The sequence below is a fragment of the Bos mutus genome, chromosome 1 (assembly GCF_027580195.1).
Source record: "Bos mutus isolate GX-2022 chromosome 1, NWIPB_WYAK_1.1, whole genome shotgun sequence".
Lineage (NCBI taxonomy): Eukaryota > Metazoa > Chordata > Mammalia > Artiodactyla > Bovidae > Bos > Bos mutus.
Window position 1 is genome coordinate 101,868,680 of NC_091617.1, and position 24,207 is coordinate 101,892,886.

Below are 24,207 nucleotides of genomic sequence, written 5' to 3' on the forward strand. Positions count from 1 at the left end.
GGAGGCCTGATGTGCTGCAGTCCATGGGGTCGCAAAGAGTCGGCTACGACTGAGCTACTGAACTGAACTAAACTAAGTGACAATTGATCCCTTTGATTTTTATAGACACTTGGGAAGGGGAAAATAAGTAACTAAAGTATAATTTCTAATACAGTTTTTAATTTATAGAATGGAGACATTAATACAAGCAAAATAGATTATTCAAACTATCATTTATTTTCACCAAAAATGGAGGAGGAACATAATCTCTAACATAGGACTTGTTGCCATCAGTTCAGTTCAGTTGCTCAGTTGTGTCCGACTTTTTGCAACCACATAGACTGCAGCACACCAGGCTTCCCTGTCCATCACCAACTCCCAGAGTTTACTCAAACTCATGTCCATTGAGTCGATGATGCCATCCAACCACCTCATCCTCTGTCATACCCTTCTCCTCCTGCCTTCAATCTTTCCCAACATCAGGATCTTTTCAAATGATTCAGTTTTTCACATCAGGTGACCAAACTATTGGAGTTTCAGCTTCAGCATCAGTCCTTTCAATGAATATTCAGGACTGATTTCCTTTAGGATGGACTGATTGGATCTCCTTGCAGCCCAAGGGACTTTCAAGGGTCTTCTCCAACACCATTGTTCAAAAGCATCAGTTGTTCAATGCTCAGCTTTCTTTATAGTCCAACTCTCACATCCATACATGACTACTGGAAAAACCGTAGCCTTGACCCGATGGACCTTTGTTGACAAAGTAATGTCTCTGCTTCTTCTTATGCTGTCTAGGTTGGTCATAACTTTTCTTCCAAGAAGTAAGCATTTTTTAATTTCATGGCTGCAGTCACCATCTGCAGTGATTTTGGAGACCCCCAAAATAAAGTCTGTCACTGTTTCCACTGTGTCCCCATCTATTTGCCATGAAGTGATGGGACATGTTGCCATATAAAGAACTAATTACACTGAAGCTATTTTTTGTAATTTTTTCTTGCAAATCAGTGAAAGCTTATTTAAAGACCAGTGAAAGAAGTTTGCAAAGCCTTGGTTGAAAGCAGAGAATAAAATTCTGTAGTCTAAACTGAGAGTTTGTCAATTTCGTGTACTTTTCACAGAGATGGCCAGAGAGAGTAGTAAAGTCTCCCTTTGTTTGAGTCAAGGGATCAGAGACTTGTGTAGTCTATTATATTTTCTGCCTTTGAACTTTGTCTTTCTTATTTTGAATGCATTTGGGAGTATTCCATATCTGGCCCGACATGAATTATACCCTGTACAATGTATCCTTCCCATCCTGCACTTAGTATAACTTTAGCAACTACTAATACTAGTTGCTAATAGTAGTTTCATGGCTTCCATGGTGGCTCAGCTTTAAAGAATCCGCTTGCCAATTTAGGAGACACAGGTTTGATCCCTGGGTTGGGAAGATCCCCTGACTCTTCTCCTCTAGAGAAGTAAATGGTAACCCATTCCAGTATTCTTGCCTAGGAAATCCCATGGGTAGAAGTGCCTGGCAGGCAAAAGATTTGGACTTGACTTCACAACTAAACAATAACAACATCAGTTTGATGCTAGTCTGGAACATGAATGCAGAGATACTTTTTGAAAAAGGTGACCATGAACCTACCTCTTGAAGGTAATTGAGAAGTTATTAGATTTGGAGAAAGTAGATAGATATTCAGTAGGTAGATGGAAAGTAATGACATGTACAGGACAGAGGTGAAATTTGAGTCATATATAGAAAATGACATTGATATTTGCTGACTAGGAGAAAACAAGACTTCAGATTACAATTCTGTTTATTTCTTTTCTGATTTATATTTTCTGTCTAGATGTATATGTGTTTATTGCCTCTTGGTTCTGATTTGTTTTGAGACACAGTATTCCAAAATTATTTGCTACATGAAGAAGCTTCTTTCATGACCTCACAAAAGAAACCGCTTTACACAATCTACCTTTTATATATTACTTGAGTATGAGATAGCTATTTTTTTTCCCTGAGCTAGCTACAGCAGGTTTCTCCATTCTTATTACAGTAAAGAGGATTTGAATGATTCACCTCTGTTATTTAGATAGCATACACATACATGAGCTAGGCTCCCACTCTCTAGACTGAAGATGAAATAGATATATTCAGCTTATGATGGATATCACTTGTAAATGTTACATTAACTATTTCTGCTGTAGATGTCACTGTTTTCTTAGCCTCTTATACATTCATATATATATTTTTTTTTCTGAGTTGTTTGTCTGTATATGATTTACATAAAAGCAGGTAAGCAAAAAATAGCAAATCTCTACATGTTTTATTTTTGGGACTACTCTTAGGAAACTTTTTTTTTTTTTTTACAAAAGTGGAAAGATTTTACTTGAACTTTGAACAGAAAATAACTACAGTAATTTATCTTCCCCTGATATTCTTTATGGGTTAGGACTGATTTCAATACTGTCAGGATTGTCCTATATATCCTTCTTTGCTTTTCTGTGCTAAAGAATAGATTTCTATTCAAATCTTTTGAATATAGCAGCACTTAACTAAAATTGACAACTCTTTTGACTTCTTTAGTAAAAATACAAGCACAGAAAGGAGCATCCATGTCACAGAAAGGTATTCATTTACTTCTTTCAGGTAAAACAAAAAAGTCTTATTCTTTTGTTCATAGTTGTACTGAATTCTTTGATTCACAAAAGCAATTTGCTATATTTATGTAAGTTAAACTTTATTATTTAGGTTAATATAATATTACTATTACAGCTAACCTTGTGTTCCAAATGAATTACTACACTGTGCTCTTGTAATTTACTTTCATAACTGGCACATTTTCTTTTAGACTAATATCAAAACAAAAGTATCACAATATGGATGTTTTTAGGATCAAAACAAAACATAAATAAGTATAAGTGGAATTAACTTGGTAAAAGTGATGTCTGATGTCAACTTCTGACCAAGGATAATTCATATAATTCATGTTTTTCCTTGTCTTTAACACTGTCATTGGTATTAAAACTTTTACATCCTCTAAAGCTTTTCAATGTTATTCTACCTAGACATCTTTCCAATTACTATCCACTTGAGTGATTTCAATATCCACTTTGCTTAATCTTATATATCCTAGCCTCTCAGTTATTTTACTTTTCTAAACACTAATGATCTTTATTTCAGCACAACTGCAGCCAAATGCCTACATAGGCTATGTTTTAAATTTAACTCTCATTAAAAATTGACTTCAACAATATCAAATTCCAGTCTATCTCTCTCAGATGACAAGCTTGCTGCTTTATTCCCTTACTTCCTGTATGATCTTCCTTCTCTCTTAAACCTCAAGATCAAAACAGATAAAAAGCCCTGACTCATTAGTCTTCTAAAATTCTTCACAATAGCCACTCTTAATAGTGCTCTCTGGAATTTTGACTACTCATTTCCATCCTGGAATAGTCACCTCTTGATTATAGGCTTTTTCTCTCCAGGTATTTCAACACATTGAATTCAGAGTAAAGCTTATAAAATGCTGAACAGTTCATGTCAGTTCCCTGATGAAAATCCTTGAATAGCTATTTATCTCTAATTTTTCTTATTTTCAAACATCTTAAAGGACTGTCATGTTTTTCCTCTGTAATACTCTTTGTCTGAAATATAAGACTTCACTATCTTTTTATGGCTGACAACAACATTTCCTGTCATAACTTAGATGAAAATTCCATAGGAACATATTCTGGCCCCCATGAAAGCCAGATTAAATGACACTCAAGACATGGTCCCCAACCTTTTTGGCAACAGGGACCCATTTTGTGGAAGATGATTTTTCCATGGACCGATGTTGGTGGGGAGGGTTTCGGGATGATTCAAGTGCATTACATTTATTGTGTACTTTATTCCTAAACTGATGCAACCTCTGATCTAACTGGAGGTTGCGGACCCCTGCATTCAAGGGTTCACATTACCTCCTTTGTCCTACTTTATTATAGGATTATGATTTATTGTTTCACTAAGGTATTCTCATTTTTGGCAAACATGCTTCTGTTTATCTACATTTATATAGCTAAATATATTTAAATCCTAGCTTTATCTTATTTAAGGCATTCTTCAGCTATGAAGTTAAAAGCCAGTTCTTATAGTAGCCTTATCTAAACTGTTCAGCCTAGATCAGGTCCACTTTATATTTTCATAGCTTAACTGAATTTTTTTCATCTAAATACCTTTTAGATTATGTGTTTGTATTAATACATGGGCAAAAATGTCTCCCTGATTAAAGGTTTCTGCTTATCTAGGTAGGAACTGAGTCTATTTCACCAGTTATTGCATCTTCAACCTGTAACACTAAGTCTGAGAGTAATAAAAGGCTTGTATTAGCTCTTTGTTGCATAAATTAATCATTTTTATTGGATTTAAAACATAAAGATTGCTTTTTGGTTGCAAATTCTGTAAATATATGTTGTAAAAAGTTTTTATGTCAGAATTCTGCTTATGAATTAAACATGATAGGTCTTGCCTGGCTAAGTCTCTTAGGGCGATTTATTTCTGACCTAAAAAATATTAAAAATTTCATATGGCTCAGTGAAAAAAAAAATGCATAAATTACAAGATAATAGTGTAATGGTATTAGAGAGTTGTGGTGCCGTGAGGATTAGACAAGCAAATATTCCAGACCGAAGATAACTTTTCTAACAGAAGCTAATTTGCTCCTAAGGGAGTTCATTAATTCTCACAATGGGCTAAATATTGGGATTTTTCTAGACCAAAAAGCATCTGTTAAGAGAAAGAGAAAGTAACCTAAAATGTAGTGGTCATGTGAAGCTGATGGGAACAATTACAAACTAGAGACAAACTCATAGTTTTTTTTTTTTTTTTTTTCATTGGATGTTTGTTGTGTTGTAATGCTGTGAAGGAGACTGGGGAACTAGGGTGAAAGTTTATAAAAGGCATAGTCAGTCTTCCACATCATATAGTACTTAGGAGGGAAAAAAAGACTCTTTAGGAAGGATATTTATCTCAGGCACAACAGTTTTATTCCCCTTAAGCTGCTGCTCAACTTGAACTGTTTGGAAGTGAAAAAAAAAAAAAAAAAAGCTTGACCTGGGATATCTGAAGGAAGGAGCTTGATCTCCCACAAAACATTAAGGCCAAAGAGAGGGACCCATTATACAGGCAGGGTCATGCCTTAAAAACAAGTGTGAAATTAAGATGGACTGATTTTTTACTAAAATAGCAATCAAGCCTGACCCAGATCAACTCCTGACTATACTCTTTAATCAGGTAAAGAGAGACCCATGACTGGTGAAAGATTAGATCATCTGGGTTTTCTTTTGGAGTAGGGGCTTACACAGTTTTCAGCATATAATAACAGTAAAAATGATGAAGCATTTGAAGAGAAAAAATCAATAGCTGATAAGCAAGAGAAATATTAGACAATATATGTGAAATAAACAGGTGGCCCAGTTACTGGAATCTGCAGACATAATCTTTGAAATAACTATGATAAGTTAATATAAATTTTTAAAATGAGGAAAAAGCACAATAAGGATTTTCAAAAAAATAATTGGAATCTTAAATTTTAAAAATGAATAAAATGAACATTCTAGAGTTGAAAAATAAAATTAAGAACGCACAGGATGACTTTACCAGAAAATAAAGAATCAATGAACTGAAAGACAGGTCAATTAAAAAAAAAAAAATTCTTGAATAAAATGTAGAAAGTGTTTTAATAAGTAAAAAGAGATATGTGACATGAAAAAATGCTCAACATTACTCATTATTAGAGAAATGCAAATCAAAACTACAATGATGTATCATCTCACACTGGTCAGAATGGCCATCATCAAAAAATCTACAAACAAATGCTGGAGAGGTTGTGGAGAAAAGGGAACCCTCTAGCACTATTGGTGGAAATGCAAAGTGATACAACCACTCTGGAGAACAGTGTGGAAATTCCTTACTCCATAAGGACATTCCTTTACTCCAGTAGTAAAACTATCATATCTAGCAATCCCACTACTGGGCATATACCCTGAGGAAACTATAATTGAAAAAGACATATGTACCCTGATGTTCATTGCACCACTGTTTACAATAGCTGGGGCATCGAAGTAGCCTAGATGTTCATCAATAGGTGAATGGATAAAGAAGCTGTAGTACATATACACAATGGACTATTACTCAGCTATAAAAAGGAACACATTTGAGTCAGTTCTAATGAGGTAGATGACCTAGAGCCTGATATAAAAAGTGAAGTAAGTTAAAGAGAAAAACGAATATCATATATTAATGCATACAACTTCCCTGGTGGCTCAGACGGTAAAGCGTCTGTCTACCATGCGGGATACCCGGGTTTGATCCCTGGGTTGGGAAGATTCCCTGGAGAAGGAAATGGCAATCCACTCTAGGACGGTTGCCTGGAAGATCCCATGGACAGAGGAGCCTGGTAGGCTACAGCCCATGGAGTCGCAAAGAGTCGGACATGACTGAGCGACTTCACTTTCACGTTTCACTTTCATGGAGTCCAGACAGATGGTATTGATGAACCTATTTGCAGGGCAGCAGCAGAGATGCAGACATAGAGACAGACTTGTGGACATAGTTGGGGAAGGAGAAGGTGGGACAAATGGAGAGAGTAGCATGAAAACATACATACTACTGTATGTAAAACAGATAGCCAGTGGGAATTTTCTGTATGACTCAGGAAACTCAGACTGGTGCTCTGTGACAACCTAGGGGGGTGGGATGGAGTGGGAGGTGGAAGGGAGATTCAAGAGGGAGGGGACATATGTATGCTTGTAGCTGATTTATGTTGATGTTGTTGATGTATGGCAGAAACCAACACAATATTGTAAAGCAATTATCCTTCAATTAAAAGTAAATTAAAAACAGAGAGAGACATGGGTGAGACTTCCCTGGTAGTCTACTGGCTACATTCCACAATCCCAATGCAGGAGGCCTGAGTTTGATTCCTGGTTGAGGAACTAGATCCCACATGCCACAACTAAGGTGCTATTAGTAATTGCTGTCCACTCTTCTCCAATAGCATATTGGGCACTTTCCTATCTGGGGGACTCATTTTCCAGTGTCATATCTTTTTGCCTTTTCATACTGTTCATAGGGTTCTCCAGGCAAGAATACTGGAGTGGTTTGCCATTCCCTCCTCTAGTGGACCATGTTTTGTCAGAATTCTCCACTATAACCTGTCCATCCTTGGTCGCCATGCATGGCATGGCTCATAGCTTCACTGAGATGTGCAACCCCCCCTCCATCACAAGGCTGTGATGTATGAAGGGGATATAGATTATTATACCATTTCAAAAATGTCATAGCTAAATTACCTATAAATTCTTTCAAATATTACTCCAAAATTTTAAAACCAGATGTGTACATTTATTGGGAACCTAGATTATGATGCCTAAGATGGAAATGCGAGGATAGAAAAGTATGAGGTATTTTAAAGATATAAATATAATAATTATTGACTTAACATCTTAGTGTAACACATTTGTTTTGGGCATTTTTGTTGAAATTATGCTTTATGAAGCCTGTACTTTTATGATTATCAAAACAGATCATTGTAATTTCAAGTGATTTGTTTATAAAAAGCTGTTATGGGTAAAAGCTGATCTAGGCTTTTGATACACAATTTATTTTATAATCACTAATTACCTTGTAAATCTCATATGCCAACAAAATACACAGAACGTATCACAGCATGTTCTCTGAGTTCCTGCAGTTCATCTTAGATCAAAGATCCTTGTGAACTAAACCAGCTATATCCCATTTAATAATTACTTGAATTTGAACTTAAAGTTTGCTTGATGATTTTCACTCCTTACTGAGACCTTCTTGGATTTAATGTCCCCTTCTATATTAAATTATTATCTGACATAGATCATTCTTTAATTCATCTTTTGCTGTTCTCACTACATTTTGGTCTTATCCATGCTTTCTGCTTCTCAGTCATCACCTCTTTTTAAAAATTATCATTTCCCTTTTGGCCCCTGGATTTTATAAGGTTCTCATTCCAGTATAATTGGAACACTGGCTGACTTAATGGTTCATAAAATTAAGCTAATGGTTCATTGATGATAGCAACAATCTATATCAGAAAACATTGAGAATATTAAGACTTTAATAACAATGAAAATTTTTGCATTAACAAAAAATTTTGGAAACTTTAACACTTTTTATTCTCTGCTCAAAAATAAGATTTATATTACCTAGAGTTCATCATTACATTGAATTGTTATTTATACTTCAATTTTTAGATGAAATGTGTTTGAAAAATAATTATGGGCCAAAGTGCCATATGCCAATCATGTTTTAAGTTTGAGATACACAGCAAGTAACAGGCCTGATAAAGATTTTCTATTTATAAAACTAATGTATTTATAGTTGAGTTTTAAAGACTTTACTTTCTTAACTTAGTTACTAAGATTCTTACACCTTTTCTTTGTATATATGTCAGTATTTCTATTTAAGATAATTTGGTCCACCTTATTTCAAAATAGATTAGTCCCCTTCTAAAGTCTTTAATTTTATGTCATGGTTTTACTTTTCCCCTTTGTTAGTATTTTGTATGTTTCTCTTTGCTGATATGACTAATAATTCGATTTCCAGTTATAGTGATCTTTCAGTACTTTAGGATTAGGGGTGAAATTTTGAAATGCAGGGGAATTGCAGTAGAGGTCCAGATTGGACTATCTGTATATAAGACCTTTGAGAAGTCATGTGTTAATTTCCTGATGCTGCTATAACAAATCACCACACATTTAGTGACTCAAAGATATATGAATTTATTATCTTACTCTTCTAGGTGTCTGTAGAGTCCTGAAATCAAGGTGTCAGTGAGCCTGTAGTCCTTCTGGATGTTCTAAGGGGATTCTGTTTTCTTGCCTTTTCCAGCTTCTAGAGGGCATCTTTATTCCTTAGCTTGTTGCCCCTTCCTCCATCTTTAAGACCATCAGAAATATCTTCAGATCTCTTTAACTTCCATCCTCCAGTCTCCTTATCTCCCTTTGCTTCCCAAGTCACCTCACCTTCTCCGACTCTAACTCTCTGATCTCCCTCTTACTAAAACCTTTCTGATTACACTGGGCTCATCCAAGAAATCCAGAATAATTTCATCATTTTAAGATACTTAATTTAATTGCATCTGCAAAGTCCCTGTTGTCATGGCAGCTAACATGAAAAGGAAAAGTGTTAGCCACTTAGTAGTGACTGGCTCTTTGCAGCCTAATGGGCTGTAGCCCAACCGACTCCTCTGTCCATGGAATTTTCCAGGCAAGAATACTGTGGTGGGTTACCATTCACTTCCCCAGGGGATTTTCCTGACCCAAGAATTAAACCCAGTCTCATATATCGCAGGCAGATTCTTTACCATCTGTGTGACCAGGAAAGCCCACAACGTAATATACTGTACTTACAGGTTCTGGGAATTAAAACATAGACAACTTGGGAGACATTTTCAGCCTACTAGAGGTGTACTCTCTGTCAGCTTCCTCATGTATAGTAGGGAGGGGGTATAACATATCTTTTGCTAACATTTTCAAATCTAGGTTGACTTCTTGCCCCAAAATAGAAAGTTTAAGATATTCTGAAGATACATCACGGTATATAATGATCACCAGTGACTAGAGTGAAAGAACGAAATATTTGTAATTCCATGTATTAGGCTGGCCAAAAAATTCATTCCTTTTTCTTTTTCTTTTTTTTCCCCATAAGATGACTCTAGTAGTGCCTAGTTGTCTTTAACTTGATTCAAAACAATTTTGTTAGACTGTATTGTGACAGCTGTCATATTAACATGCAATTTAAAAAACTTAATAAAATTAGTGAACTTTTGTATAGCTATTTTACTATTAAAGAAGGAATAAAAAAAGCAACATTTTCAGCATATTATGCTTTGTTACTTAAAGAAATGTAAAAGTACTACTGAAACACAAACAAAAAAATGTGCAGTGTAAAGAGAAGGTGCTGTGACTAATTGATCATATCAGAAGTCGTTTGCAGTCTCATTGAGTGATATACCATAGTTAGGTAGACCAGTTGACCTTTATAGCACTCAAGACATTAATTGAGAATGATCGACATCATACCACATGTGATATAGCTGACATACTCAAAATATCCAAATCTAGTGTTGAAAATCATTTATACCAGCCTGCTTATATTAAGAGCTTTGTTGTTTGGTTACCACATAAGTGGGAAAGAAAAGAACCTTCTTGACCATATTTCTGCATGTGATTCTCTATGTAAACATAGCATAAATGTTTTTTAAAACAAATCGTGATGGGTAATAAAAAGAAGATGCTGTACAATAATGTGGAATGAAAAAGATCATGGGGCAAGCAAAATGAACTACCACCAGAGACACCAAAGGCTGATCTTCATCCAGAGAAGGTGATGTTATGTATATGGTGAGATTGGAAGGGAGTCCTCTATTTTGAGCTCCTTATAGAAAACCAAACGATTAATCCCAAAAACTACTTCTCCTAATTAGACCAACTAAAAGCAACACTTGACAAAAAGTGTCCAAATCAGTCAATGTAACATGCATAATCTTCCATCAGTATAATGCAAAACCACATTTCTTTGATGACCAGGCAAAAATTGTTACAGCTTGGCTGGGAAATTCTGATTCATTCATGGTTTTAACCAGACATTGCCTTTTCAGATGTATATTTATTTCTGTCTTTACAAAATTCCCTTAATTGAAAAATTTCCAATTCCCTGGAATACTGTAGAAGGCATGTGAAATAGTTCTTGGCTTAAAAAGATAAAAAGTTTTGGGTTAGTGGAATTATGAAGTTGCATGAAAAATGTCAGAAACTAGGGAAACAAAATGGTGAATATATTGTTCAATAAAGTTTTTGGTGAAAATGAAAAATGTCTTTTATTTTTACCTAAAAAACTGAAGGCACTTTTGGCCAACCCAATAGTGCATCCAGCTTTGAAATAAAAACTCTTTTATACAACGTGGTATACTGCTATATCTTTGTATGATAACATTAGAAAGAGTTTAGTGATTTGTATCAATTATTATGAAACACATTGTTAATTTCCAAAAATTGAAAATTAGAGCTATGCAGGAAGATAAAACAGCTATTGTTATTTCATTAAAAATGCAAACTATATGTAGATTATACCAAAATCTTATACTATTATACAAATAAAACTATATTTTTGTTTGGAATTCCATGAAGAAAATTCATATTAATTGTCACTAAGGCAAGAAAGTTCAAAAAGCAACAGTTGAAACTGGACATGGAACAAGAGACTGTTTCCAAATAGGTAAAGGAGTATGTCAGAGTTCTATATTGTCACCCTGCTTATTTAACTTATATGCAGAGTACATCATGTGAAATGCTAGGCTGAATGAAGCACAAGCTGGAATCAAGATTGCTGGGAGAAATATCAATAACCTCAGATACTCAGAAGATACCACCCTTATGGCACAAAGTGAAGAAGAACTAAAGAGGCTCTTGATGAAAATGAAAGAGGAGAGTGAAAAAGTTGGCTTAAAATTCAACATTCAGAAAACGAAGATCATGACATCTGGTTCCATCACTTCATGGCAAATAGATGGGAAAACAGTGGATACAGTGAGGGACTCTTGGGGCTCCAAAATCAATGCAGATGGTGATTGCAGCCATGAAATTAAGACTCTTGCTCCTTGGAAGAAAAGCTATGATCAACGTAGACAGCATATTAGAAAGCAGAGATATTATTTTGCTGACAAAGGTCCATCTAGTCAAAATTATGGTTTTGGCAGTAGTCATGTATGGATGTTAGAGTTGGACTATAAAAAAAGCTAAGTGCTGAAGAATTGATGCCTTTGAACTATAGTGTTAGAGATGACTCTTGAGAATCCCTTGGACTGCAAGGAGATCCAACCAGTCCATCCTAAAGGAAACCAATCCTGAATATTCATTGGAAGGACTGATGCTGAAGCTGAAACTCCAATACTTTGGCCACCTGATGCAAAGAACTGACTCCCTGGAAAAGACCCTAATGCTTGGAAAGATTGAAGGTAGAAGAAGGGGATGACAGAGGATGAGATGTTTGGATGATATCACTGACTCGATGGACATGAGTTTGAGTAAGCTCTGGGAGTTGGTGATGGGCAGGAAAGCATGGTGTGCTACAGTTCATGGGGTCTCAAAGAGTTGGATACTACTGAGCAACTGAACTGAACATAACCACTGATTAAATAAGAGAAGAAAAATATATTATCCCTAAAACTTCTACAGGTCAGGAATTCAGGGGGACTTGGCTGAGTGGATCTGGCTGAACGCTTTCTGTGAGAGTGAGATTACAGTCAATGTGAAAAAGCTGGAGTCATCTGAAAGCTTGACTGGGACCAGAGAATTTTTTACCAAGATGGTTCACTCACATGGGTGACAAGTTGGTGCTGGTTGTTGGTGGGAGGCTTCATTTCCTTACAATAAGGGTCTTTGTATAGGCTTCTTGAGTGTCCTCATGACACGGCAGCATTCCATCAGAGAACTAAAACCAAGTAAAATTATATATATTATAAACTAATCTTAAAAGTCACATAGTTTTATTTCTTCCATATTCTGTTCATTAGCTGCAGCTGCTGCTAAGTCGCTTCAGTCGTATCCGACTCTGTGCAACCCCATAGACAGCAGCCCACCAGGTTTCCCCGTCCCTGGGATTCTCCAGGCAAGAACACTGGAGTGGGTTGCCATTTCTTTCTCCAATGCATTAAAGTGAAAAGTGAAAGTGAAGTCGCTCAGTCGTGTCCGACTCTTAGCGACCGCATGGACTGCAGCCTACCAGGCTCCTCCATCCATGGATTTTCCAGGCAAGAGTACTGGAGTGGGGTGCTATTGCCTTCTAGCTGCTAGTCACTAAATCTGACCTACATTCAAAAGGACAGGAATTAGGCTTAACCTTTTGAAGGAAGGAATGTCAGCAAATTTCTGAACATGCTATAAAACCATCACATTTTGTAAGGCAGTGTAGGCCCCATCATGTATTGCCACTTTCTGCATCTCATATTTTAGTATTAGTAAGTGTTATAATTTAAAGAAATGATAACTTGTATCTTAGAATTTATTTTAAACATCCCAGTTAAGTAATTTTCACTTTCTTTATGTTCTGTATGGTCTTGAGCCATGTTGAATATTTCCCTTTATGTTCAAATGTTTGAACTTAAAAGTTAATGAGAATAAATTGGCCAGTATAAACTCATTTTATTTAAAACTTTTCTGAAAACATTTTTATATGTTATTAGTTAACTTTCTGCAGAGAAGGCAATGGCACCCCACTCCAGTACTCTTGCCTGGAAAATCCCATGGACTGAGGAGCCTGGTGGGCTGCAGTCTATGGGGTCGTAAAGAGTCAGACACGACTGAGCGACTTCACTTGCACTTTCCTCTTTCATGTATTGGAGGAGGAAATGGCAACCCACTCCAGTATTCTTGCCTGGAGAATCTCAGGGATGGGGGAGCCTGGTGGGCTGCCATCTGTGGGGTCGCACAGAGTCGGACACGACTGAAGCGACTTAGCAGCAGCAGCAGCAGTTAACTTTCTGACCATGATATGAAGTGTAATTTACTCTTTTTTATGAAGTGTAATGAGTTACCACAAGAAAACCACCTTAAATATTAATCGTGATTATGTACCTATAGTTTTAAAACACTGAAATGATTATAATTGTTAATAGCTATTCTGAAAGTCACTTCCTTTCACTATATCATTTTAATATACTTTTTAATCCTTAAAGTATAGAACGAAAATTTAATAAATTGAGGCTTTCTTATTAGTATTAATTATAGTTATTTTCCTATATCTTTTGTGGGTTCCTATCCCAAGTCATTTTCAAACTTTCCCATCTACATTGTAATGATTAAATATTGAAATAATTTCTTCTATATGTAATGCTTTAATTCTAATAAAAGATTCATGGGTATCTACTATATATTTTGTTCATATTAATTTACCTCATTCAAAAAAAAAGATAATTTTATCAGTTGTTTAACTTCTTGTAATTTTTCCCTCCTGGATGTGTAATTATACATTTATAACAAAAATTTTTAACATTTACAAATTTAACTCCAGTTACACCTCCTGTGCAGGATTTTTGTGTCTTTGAAAAATAGCATTCAGTGCAATGAAGTTTTTATTAATTTTCAAAGGGCTCCCTTTGCCTGCTTCATTACATTCTGCATATTTTGCAAACAATTCATTTTATATTCTATTTCAATATACATTAAAAATTACATTCTCTGTGTTTTTCTTTTGGTGTTAGATTGTTCATGCTCCCTACACACAAAAATCATGGCCCTTATCATATATGGTTATGAATAGATGCCAATGTTATTATAAAGAATGTGAAGCATAGTTAGAACTGCACTCCTAAAACTAGTTTCATTTTTATCATTTTTATTCATATTTATAATGTGGATATGTTATTGGCCTATCATTGTGTTTCGTATAAAGGAATATCAGGTATGACCTCACTCTAAAGAAAATTTAATTTAGATAGTATGCAACATAAGAAATATTTGACACTGTATACTCAAGTTCTATTTAAAAAGATAGTGGTGATTCCTATAGTGATGATGAAGCCTGGGAAATTGCAAAGGAAAACAATGTAGTGTCACAAGTCTGAGGGGAAAGTAAAATCAATAATCAAAAGAGCAGGTAACTCAGATCTTCTTATTAAAATAAAACAGAAAAAATAAATGGAAACCTAGAAGGTTTTTTGCTTAATATATCTATTATGCCGTCTTTGCAAATAAATGGCATTCTAGAGTTAAAAAATAAGTTACACATTTAAAGCATTTATCATCTTTCCAGATACAAGTATCTCTTAGGATAATTATGTTAGCCATAAGAAAGTGTATAATATCATGAGTTAGTGAGCTGTTACGATAGACTAATTTGCTGTATCAGACTCACACAGGTTAGAAGATCTGGGATCCTAGGAAAACAAGAGGTTCAGACAAAGCAGAGAAAGGTCCACAACATATGCACATAGAAACACACACACTCACACACACACCTGTCCTTTCTCCTGTATTGACTACTTAGGATTTTTTTCTAACTATCCCAGTATGTAGGATAGAGGTATTTTTGCAACTGGAGGATGACAATTCTGTCCTTATCTCTGAGGACTCCTGAAAACCTGGTTTTGACACTTGGTCAAGATAAGGGAGGGAGGACAAATTTCTAACTAGCTAAATAATAAAACCCCCTTTGCAGCATCCAGGACAACTTTGAGGATGGCTTTCACCTGGTATTTATTTATTTTTTTAACTTTACAATATTGTATTGGTTTTGCCATATATTGAAATGAATCTGCCACAGGTATACATGTGTTTCCCATCTTGCACCCTCCTCCCTCCCCATACCATCCCTCTGGGTCGTCCCAGTGCACCAGCCTCAAACATCCAGTATCGTGTATCGAACCTGGACTGGTGACTCGTTTCATATATGATATTATACATATTTCAATGCCGTTCTCCCAAATCTCCCCACCCTCTCCCTCTCCCACAGAGTCCAAAAGACTGTTCTATACATCAGTGTCTCTTTTGCTGTCTCGTATACAGGGTTATTGTTACCATCTTTCTAAATTCCATATATTTGCATTAGTATACTGTATTGGTGTTTTTCTTTCTGGCTTACTTCACTCTGTATAATAGGCTCCAGTTTCATCCACCTCATTAGAACTGATTCAAACGTATTCTTTTTAATGGCTGAGTAATACTCCATTGTGTATATGTACCACCGCTTTCTTATCCATTCATCTGCTGATGGACATCTAGGTTGCTTCCATGTCCTGGCTATTATAAACAGTGCTGTGATGAACATTGCGGTACATGTGTCTCTTTCAATTCTGGTTTACTCAGTATGTATGCCCAGCAGTGGGATTGCTGGATCATAAGGCAGTTCTATTTCCAGTTTTTTAAGGAATCTCCACACTGTTCTCCATAGTGGCTGTACTACTTTGCATTCCCACCAACAGTGTAAGAGGGTTCCCTTTTCTCCACACCCTCTCCAGCATTTATTGCTTGTAGGCTTTTGGATCACAGCCATTCTGACTGGTGTGAAATGGTACCTTATAGTGGTTTAGATTTTCATTTCTCTGATAATGAGTGATGTTGAGCATCTTTTCATGTGTTTGTTAGCCATCTGTAAAAGAAGAAGTAAAACTCTCACTGTTTGCAGATGACATGATCCTCTACATAGAAAACCCTAAAGACTCCAGCAGAAAATTGCTAGAACTAATCAATGAATATAGTAAAGTTGCAGGATATAAAATCAACACACAGAAATCTTTTGCATTCCTTTTTTTTATTTTTAAATTGTAGGATTAAGGATGTTATATAAGAATTTTTAAAAATAATGACAAATATTACCAAGAATCAGTAAAAACAAAACAAAAAAACAGAAACTGTCTACATTTTTAACAATTTTTTAAATGAATGTATATCCATTTGTTGAAATGCTATATCATTGTTTTTAAAAAACATACTGTTGAAAAATATATAAAGACATTGAAAATTTCATGATGTGAAGAATTAAGCATCCTGATTGGTTGGGTACATGACTGGATGGGAATAGAAGACACTGGACACTGAACAATCCAGAAACAGCCTTGAGATTTAGGCTCAAGGTGAATGAAAAGGATGATGCAGGCTTGGACTTGGTTGTCTCTCAGATGCCAGCCCTGCAACCTCAATTCTTGGCTGTACTTTTTGCCTCTTGCTGTGTTGTTTTATTTACATTTTGATAAGAGCCTAATGTGAGTGCAGCTTGTGAACATTTTCAGTTATGAACCTGTGTAATATCTGCCCTCAGTTACTGGATACAATTTTTCTTATTCATTTAAAAACTTACATATAAAGCTGAAGTTGAATGATTTGATGAAGACCTACAAGACCTTTTAGAACTAACACCCAAAAAAGATGTCCTTTTCATTATAGGGGACTGGAGTGCAAAAGTAGGAAGTCAAGAAACATCTGGAGTAACAGGCAAATTTGGCCTTGGAATATGGAATGAAGCAGGGCAAAGACTTATACAGTTTTGCCAAGAAAATGCACTGGTCATAACAAACACCCTCTTCCAACAACATAAGAGAAGACTCTACACATGGACATCACCAGATGGTCAACACCGAAATCAGATTGATTATATTCTTTGCAGCCAAAGATGGAGAAGCTCTGTACAGCAGCAAAAACAAGACCAGGAGCTGACTGTAGCTCAGACCATGAACTCCTTATTGCCAAATTCAGACTTAAATTGAAGAAAGTAGGGAAAACCACTAGACCATTCAGGTATGACCTAAATAAAACCCCTTATGATTATACAGTGGAAGTGAGAAATAGATTTAAGGGCCTAGATCTGATAGATAGAGTTCCTGATGAACTATGGAATGAGGTTCGTGACATTGTACAGGAGACAGGGATTAAGACCATTCCCATGGAAAAGAAATGCAAAAAAGCAAAATGGCTGTCTGGGGAGGCCTTACAAATAGCTGTGAAAAGAAGAGAAGCGAAAAGCAAAGGAGAAAAGGAAAGATATAAGCATCTGAATGCAGAGTTCCAAAGAATAGCAAGAAGAGATAAGAAAGCCTTCTTCAGTGATCAATGCAAAGAAATAGAGGAAAACAACAGAATGGGAAAGACTAGAGATCTCTTCAAGAAAATCAGAGATACCAAAGGAACATTTCATGCAAAGATGAGCTCGATAAAGGACAGAAATGGTATGGACCTAACAGAAACAGAAGATATTAAGAAGAGATGGCAAGAATACACAGAAGAATTGTACAAAAAAGATCTTCACGACCCGGATAATCACGATGGTGTGATCACTGACCTAGAGCCAGACATCCTGGAATGTGAAGTCAAGTGGGCCTTAGAAAGCATCACTACGAACAAAGCTAGTGGAGGTGATGGAATTCCAGTTGAGCTGTTCCAAATCCTGGAAGATGATTCTGTGAAAGTGCTGCACTCAATATGTCAGCAAATTTGGAAAACTCAGCAGTGGCCACAGGACTGGAAAAGGTCAGTTTTCATTCCAATCCCAAAGAAAGGCAATGCCAAAGAATACTCAAACTACCAACAATTGCACTCATCTCACACGCTAGTAAAGTAATGCTCAAAATTCTCCAAGCCAGGCTTCAGCAATATGTGAACCGTGAACTTCCTAACGTTCAAGCTGATTTTAGAAAAGGCAGAGGAACCAGAGATCAAATTGCCAACATCCTCTGGATCATAGAAAAAGCAAGAAAGTTCCAGAAAAAACATGTATTTCTGCTTTATTGGCTATGCCAAAGCCTTTGACTGTGTGGATCACAAGAAACTGTGGAAAATTCTGAAAGAGATGGGAATACCAGACCACCTGATCTGCCTCTTGAAAAATTTGTATGCAGGTCACGAAGCAACAGTTAGAACTGGACATGGAACAACAGACTGGTTCCAAATAGGAAAAGGAGTTCGTCAAGGCTGTATATTGTCACCCTGTTTATTTAACTTATATGCAGAATACATCATGAGAAATGCTGGACTGGAAGAAACACAAGCTGGAATCAAGATTGCCAGGAGAAATATCAATAACCTCAGATATGCAGATGACACCACCCTATGGCAGAAAGTGAAGAGGAACTCAAAAGCCTCTTAATGAAAGTGAACATGGAGAGTGAAAAAGTTGGCCTAAAGGTCAACATTCAGAAAACGAAGATCATGGCATCCGGTCCCACCACTTCATGGGAAATAGATGGGGAAACACTGGAAACAGTGTCAGACTTTATTTTTCTGGGCTCCAAAATCACTGCAGATGGTGACTGCAGCCATGAAATTAAAAGACGCTTACTCCTTGGAAGGAAAATTATGACCAACCTAGATAGCATATTGAAAAGCAGAGACATTACTTTGCCAACAAAGGTTGGTCTAGTCAAGGCTATGATTTTTCCTGTGGTCTTGTATGGATTTGAGAATTGGACTGTGAAGAAGGCTAAGCGCCAAAGAATTGATGCTTTTGAACTGTGGTGTTGGAGAAGACTCTTGAGAGTCCCTTGTACTGCAAGGAGATCCAACCAGTCCATTCTGAAGGAGATCAGCCTTGGTATTTCTTTGGAAGGAATAATGCTAAAGCTGAAACTCCATTACTTTGGCTACCTCATGCGAAGAGTTGACTCATTGGAAAAGACTCTGATGCTGGGAGGGATTGGGGGCGGGAGGAAAAGGGGACGACAGAGGATGAGATGGCTGGATGGCATCACTGACTTGATGGACATGAGTCTGAGTGAACTCCGGGAGTTGTTGATGGACAGGGAGGCCTGGCGTGCTGTGATTCATGGGGTCGTAAAGAGTCCGACATGACTGAGTGACTGATCTGATCTGAACTTCTTGTACAGTCTCACCAAAAATTAGGCACAGAAGAATAGAATGTTGCAGTGGCAGATTCTTAAAGACTTTATTCCAAGTGACCACCTTTGTGTCTTTTTTCAGCTAATACAGTTGGGTTTAAACAGAATCGAAGGCTGTTTAGCCTTCGTCTTGGGGGCTTTTGTGATGACTATAGTGATAAAGAACCTACCTGCCAATGCAGGAGATATAAGAGATGTGGGTTCAATCCCTGGGTTGGGAAGATCCTCTGGAGAAGGAAATGGCAAGTCACTCCAGTATTCTTGCCTGGAGAATCCCATAGACAGAGGAGCATGGCAGGCCACAGTCCATGGGGTTGCAGAGTCGGACATGACTGAAGTGACTTAGCATGCACGTACACATGCATCCTTCATCATACCACAAATATCATAAGCATTTGCAACTTTGTACCTTTGTGATTTAGTCTGTTGTTAAGTGTTTTTATTGTGTGTATTTTTCATTGTGTTTATTGTATGTAGTTTTTATTGTGTATAGATAATCAGAAAGGATATATTTGACAGTTATGTGGTAAATTGTTGGTTATTATTTTCTTTTAGTCCCTGATAATTGAATTTCTAATGTTATTTTTTCAAATGATGAACATTAGTATTAATAAACTGTTTAACTGGAGACTAAGAATGCACATGAACTCTAGGAAAAATAAGTACTTTTGAATTTTTCAAGATTTAATGCTTTCATTTTTCCCTGAATATTTTCTATTTTTTATTTTAATTTACTTGTCTTAGAATAAGCACCCAAATCCATGTTAAGTTAAATATACAAATTGCTTTCACTTTCCAATTCAGCTTGCCTTTTAAATTCTTCCATTTTATTGTAGCAGTGAAATTTATCCTTCAAGTTTCCCAGCCAAGGTAACTTGTATTCATTTAGAAGTCTTACAAGCTTCATAGACTCCTGACATCTTGAAAATTTTTTTCAAATTACCATTTTTCTTTCTGTTAACCATAACTACTAATATTGTCTGTATAGTTAAGGCAACACTTTACTCAGCTTTTCAGCTGGGCTCTTTAACAAGAAGATTAAGAAGAAGAAAATTTTTTATTAATGCTTATGGTATATATGACGTGTTCTTTAGTCACTAAGGCATATCCAACTCTTTTGTGATCCCATGGACTGTAGCCCACCAAGCTCCTCTGTTCAAGGGATTTTCTTGGCGAGAACACTGGAGTGGGTTGCCATTTCCTTCTCCAATATATGACATGTGAAGCCTAAAAGAAACTTAGAGTGGTAGTTTAGTATTGCTGCTTATATAGCATCTTCAACACAGAACAGTCAATATAGACACAGGAAAAAGGAAAGTAGTTTTAGGCTTCCAAGCAATACTGTGGAAAGCAAAATACATGAAAAGAAACTGCTGCTGCTGCTAAGTCGCTTCAGTCGTGTCCGACTCTGTGCGGCCCCATAGACGGCAGCCCACCAGGTTCCTCCATCCCTGGGATTCTCCAGGCAAGAACACTGGAGTGGGTTGCCATTTCCTTCTCCAATGCATGAAAGTGAAAAGTGAAAGTGAAGTCGCTCAGTCGTGTCCGACCCTCAGCGACCCCATGGACTGCAGCCCACCAGGTTCCTCCGTCTATGGGATTTTCCAGGCTGGAGCACTGGAGTGGGGCACCACTGCCCTCTCCGGAAAAGAAACTAATGGAATACATTTTGTTTGCAGATTATCCTGGTACAGTCTTTAGGCTAAGAGTCAGTACAGTATAAGGAGAATTTATGTTCCTGCCTTTAGGCATTTCTAAAATGGGAAACTCTTCCTGGGCTTACTGCTTCTTAATTACCTTCAGCTCAAGATAATATTTATATCACAAAGGCATATTTTGGGGTGACATTCTGAATTCCTTCATCTGTAACATACAACTCACAAAACATATCCTGGCAGCTCTCTTTAGTTGTAGCCTTTTCAGACTCAGTGAAAACTGTATATCTTTGCCAAAGAAAGCTGTGCTTCAAACCCATACTTATTATATCTTCTAATAATTATTGAAATGCATATGGCATCAAATGTACACAAAACCCTCTGTCTGCTTTTTCAGCTCTATTACCACTTAATGCCAGCCTACTTTGCCTGATATCTTTCCTATAATGTTTCTAATTTTCAGTTCCTCTTCTAAATCTACTCACTATTACAGATCCACAGTGGCCATCCCTGCCTTGTTGATTTGACTCATACTGCTACTCTATTTGTCTTTACTTTTTAATTTTTTTCTGATATCTTTATGTTTCAAGGATTAGAACACATTCTACAACTAATCAATAAGAACATGTTAAAGTAAAATATTAAAATAGCAATTCAAAATAGAAAATATATCAACAGCAGCACATGAGTAATTGCCAGTTAAATAATTTCTAAAAGATTCAGGAGCAAAATATATTGCTTTCAAAAAAGGTGGTATTTGTTATAATCACCAGTGTTATAGTTATTGAATTTGGTAATATTCTCTGCATTGGGCATTTCTTTGGCTAATTAGTCATGAGAAGAAACATTTGTTACTGAGTGAAAGCTTTAAAATAGTTTGGTCTGCTTATGTTTGCTGTGTAATAAACTACCCCAAATATAACACCTTCACACATGGTATTATAACTCCTAATTTCTAGATTAGAAACTCAGATCAAGATGAACTGGTAGATTCTTTTGCTCAGTGTCTAGTTGACTGAGATCAGCTGTGTGTGCTCAATTGCTAGGTTGTATCTGACTCTTTTGAGACCCCATGGACTCTAGCCTGCCAGGGTCCTCTGTCTGTGGATTTCCTAAGCAAGAATACTGGAGTGGTTTGTCATTTCCTTCTCCAGGGCTTCTTGCCAACCCAGGGATTGAACTGGCCTCTCCTGTGGTTACTGAATTGGCAGGCGAGTTCTTTACCACTGAACCAACAGGGGAACCCTGAGATCAGTTAGTAGTTTTCAGCTGGCAACTCTAGATCTGGCCTGAAGAGTGCAAAGTAACTTCATTTACCTGTCTGGCTCCATGGTAAGAATGGCTGAAAGGATGGTACCTCAGAGCTCCCTAAAACATTAAGCTTCAGGGCATCTTGTAACCAGGCCTTGGAACTCACACATTGTCATTTTTACCATGGTCTATGTATCAGACAGGTCACTAAAACAAGGCCAGATTTATATGACAGGGATTAAACTCCATGATAATAAAAAAAGACTAGGAATAAAAAAACTCAGACATTTTTAGTCTACCACAGAGTTGTTGCATGATTCATCACAGTTTAATTATCCCACCCCTGTGTTAATGGAGATACAGGTATAGAGGAAGCTTCCATTTGGCTGGATTTCTGAGTGTCTCCAATGAATGAGCACATTGTCTAGAAGCTGACATTGAAAATGAACTACAGGTGAGCAACTTTTGTTATGTCATGAATTTGGTGTGGGTAGTTTGTAACTGCATCATAATTAGGTCATCATGACTTACAGAGAGTGTTTTACTGAATCTGGAAGGTCAGGCACACGGATAATGTTGAAGAGTCCATCCTTGAATCAGGCAGAACTGTACTGAGTTGCTTTTGTGCTGATGGGAAGAAATAAATAGATGATGCCTTTAGGAGGGCATTGCTAGTATAGGGGTGTGTCTAGGAGATATTAAGTAAGCCATTAGATAGGAATAGAAGCTTCTGGAAGTAGATAATAGTGATAAGCCCTGAAAAAACATTGAGGTAAAATTTTGTTCAATTTGAAAGCTAATTGAACTTTAGAACCAAGCAATAAAAAATCTTGAATCTATTTATTATGAGAATGTAACACAATGCTAGGCATATGTAGACAACCTAGAAAAAACAATTTTAATAGAGTAAATTACAGAAAACTATATCTATTCTTATCAGATTCTTTTAACTAGAATTACTTCTTTGGGAAACTGTAAATAACCCTTTGTTCTGTTTCCAGAACAAAAAATTCATGAGCCATTAGAACATGAGCTGTTAGGCTAAGGTAGATATAAAGTAATTTATACTTTTTAAAAAGAAAAATATAATATTTTGGTTTCATTTAAGTGGACTTATAGATTATGCAGACATACACAGAAAACTTAAGAATTGAGGCAATTTTGTGTTTAGAGGCTTGAATTATCTGGACAATTGCTTTAATTTTCCACCTCACTACACATGGGAACACACACAGAACACACACATATATTTGGAAAAATCAGTTTTTCTCTTTTATTCATGGGGGAAATATAGCCTAAGAGGTTAAATCTTAATATTGTTAGTATTATGAACAAACTTTGCCTGCCTATTTCATTATTGGTTTTAGGTAGATATTTTAAAACTGCTGCCCAAATTCAGAATTATAAATTCAAGGCAGTATTTGACTTAAAAAAAAAAAAAAAACAAATGGGTTTAAACCATGCAATCTTCATTCCTGAATTGAAATGAAAATGGAGCACTGCAATCTGCAGTGAAGTGAAGGAATGCTCATAGTTCATTAAATAATGTGAGTAGTAATGAGGTTTACACAAGTCAAACAGTGTGTTAGGTAATTGTAATGTTGCTTTGTGGTGAACCACCTGTCAGGAAGCACTTCTAGCCGAAGGCTCAATCTGCTCTCATGCCTCCAGACGGTTTCTAATTAGTGTAAACTTCATCTGTGGCAGGCTACCAGAAAATAAAGAAAAAGTTATTTGTAGGCTTCTTTCTTTTCTCTCTGATGAAGGAAAATAATGACTTTAGTTCAAGTACTTACTTTAGTTTTTCAAGAAGGTATTTGATGTGCAGGCTATAAAAAGAAAATATATGGATATGTTCATATGTTAGAGACACAGAGACACACTCTTAGAAAAAGAATGCTTCAGGGTAGGTCAGCACTACTGAATCCTTCCCTCACCTTGAT